We start from the raw sequence: 1,815 nt of genomic DNA, 5'->3' as shown, positions 1-1,815 counted from the left end.
TAATTGATTCGTGCACTTGCGAGTTAAATAAATTTGCACAACAAGTTTTTAGCACCATTGCCGGGTAATTGTTTATTTTTTTAAACCAATTTATTTTTAGATTAGTTTTATTCTTCTACTAGTTATAATTAGGATTTTAAGTCTTTTGCAATTTGTTTTGTTTTATTCGTGTTACTAATACAAAAAAGAAAAAAAAAAAAAAAGATTTTTCTTTTTGTTTTTTTTTTGTTGTTGTTTTGTTTGTGTTACAGCCCTGCTACGATCGAGCACACTTGTGGCCAAGACAGCAACCGCAACAGTTCAGTAGATTTTAGCCAAAATCTTTTGGTCCTTTTTCGTGAGTTTTTAGTTGCTGTTTAAATTAATTTATGCTTGCAATTGTGTTTAGTTAGTTTAATATAATTTAATTTAGTTCAATTCATTTCAGTTTTTAGTTTATTAGTTTGTTAGGTTGTTAGCTTGTTAGTTCCTATTTGCATGTTCGGTCGTAGGTCTTTAAATCTGGAGTTAAACGCTTTTGATCCCGAAATTGAAAGAACAGCGAGAGAGAATCTAAGACAGCCACCAAACTCACCCACCAATTCTCAAAGTTTCGAGTCTGATTCGGAAAAGTCTGTTAAGATGGGAAAACGAAATCAACCTAGATCCCTTAGGGAGCTGTTCATACCCAACATTACCAACACACCGTCATGTATAGTGTTGCCAGCTACTCGTTTCGAGCTGAAGCCGAGTACAATAGGTCACCTTCCTGCATTTAGAGGATTAGAGAATGAGGATCCATATGTTCATGTGAGGATTTTTTTGGAAATTTGCAACATTGTTAATACGCAAAATGCCCCAGCAGAAGCGGTGCGCCTTCGGTTATTCCCTCTGTCCCTACATGATAGGGTGAAATCCTGGCTACTCAACAATAGACCTGGATCTATCACTTCTTGGAATATGTTGCAAAGCAAGTTTTACCACAAGTTCTTCCCAATTTCCAAAATCAATGCCCTCCGTCTACAGATCACCAATTTCAGACAAAAAGAAGGGGAAAGATTCACCGATAGCTAGGAGAAGTTTAAAGAGCTTACTATAAAATGCCCACCCCACGGGTTTGAGAATGAGGTGCTAGTTCAAATTTTCTACAGGGGACTAACACCAAGTGAGCGAAACTCGCTTGAGACGATGAATGGTAGAGAATTCTTAAGTCTTACTGGGATGGAGCTTATAACACTTTGGATGAAATGGCTGAACGAGCACAACAATGGGATTTTCAAGATAGTTGGGACAGACAACAACCCACTCCCAAGACAGGAAGCATCTATGAGGTGAGGAATGATGCTGAATTAAGGGAGGAGTTCAAGGTTCTCAGGCGTCAGTTTGACACTATAGTCTTAAACAAACCAGTGAATGCAGCAGATACTTACCACGTTGATGCATGCGGGTTATGTGATAGTCAAACACACTTCACTCAAAACTGCCCAACTCTGTCAACAGAGTACCCAACTGAGCAAGTCAATGCCTTCAATGAGTACAAAAAACCCACCACTGGACTGTTTTTCGAAACTTACAATCCAGGGTGGCGAATCACCCCAATTTCTCTTGGAAGCAGAATCAGCCATTGAACCAAAGAGATACCACTCAAGCTCAGAATCAGTTCAGGTCATCTGAACAAGCTCAACCGCCTGTTTATTAGTCTACCACTCAAGTGCCTGCACCACAGTCATCACTGGAAGACATGATTAAAACATTAATAGAAAAAGTCGACCGGTCCAACTCCCAAGCTATACAAGAGCTCAAGAATTCCAACTCCCAAGCTATACAAGAGCTCAA

The 1,815-nt window shown here is 39.2% G+C and overlaps 1 non-coding gene across 1 annotated transcript; it reads right to left on the bottom strand.

Annotated features, from left to right (window-relative positions):
• Positions 1 to 990: 990 nt before the first annotated feature.
• LOC132173168 (small nucleolar RNA R71) lies at positions 991 to 1,097 on the bottom strand. Its single transcript, XR_009439262.1, has one exon. It is a non-coding gene; the product is annotated as a small nucleolar RNA R71 (small nucleolar RNA).
• Positions 1,098 to 1,815: the final 718 nt, after the last annotated feature.

This window comes from Corylus avellana, chromosome ca2 (genome assembly GCF_901000735.1).
Source record: "Corylus avellana chromosome ca2, CavTom2PMs-1.0".
Taxonomy (NCBI): domain Eukaryota; kingdom Viridiplantae; phylum Streptophyta; class Magnoliopsida; order Fagales; family Betulaceae; genus Corylus; species Corylus avellana.
The sequence above is the reverse complement of the archived record's forward strand: the minus strand, read 5'-3'. Positions and strand labels throughout refer to the sequence as shown.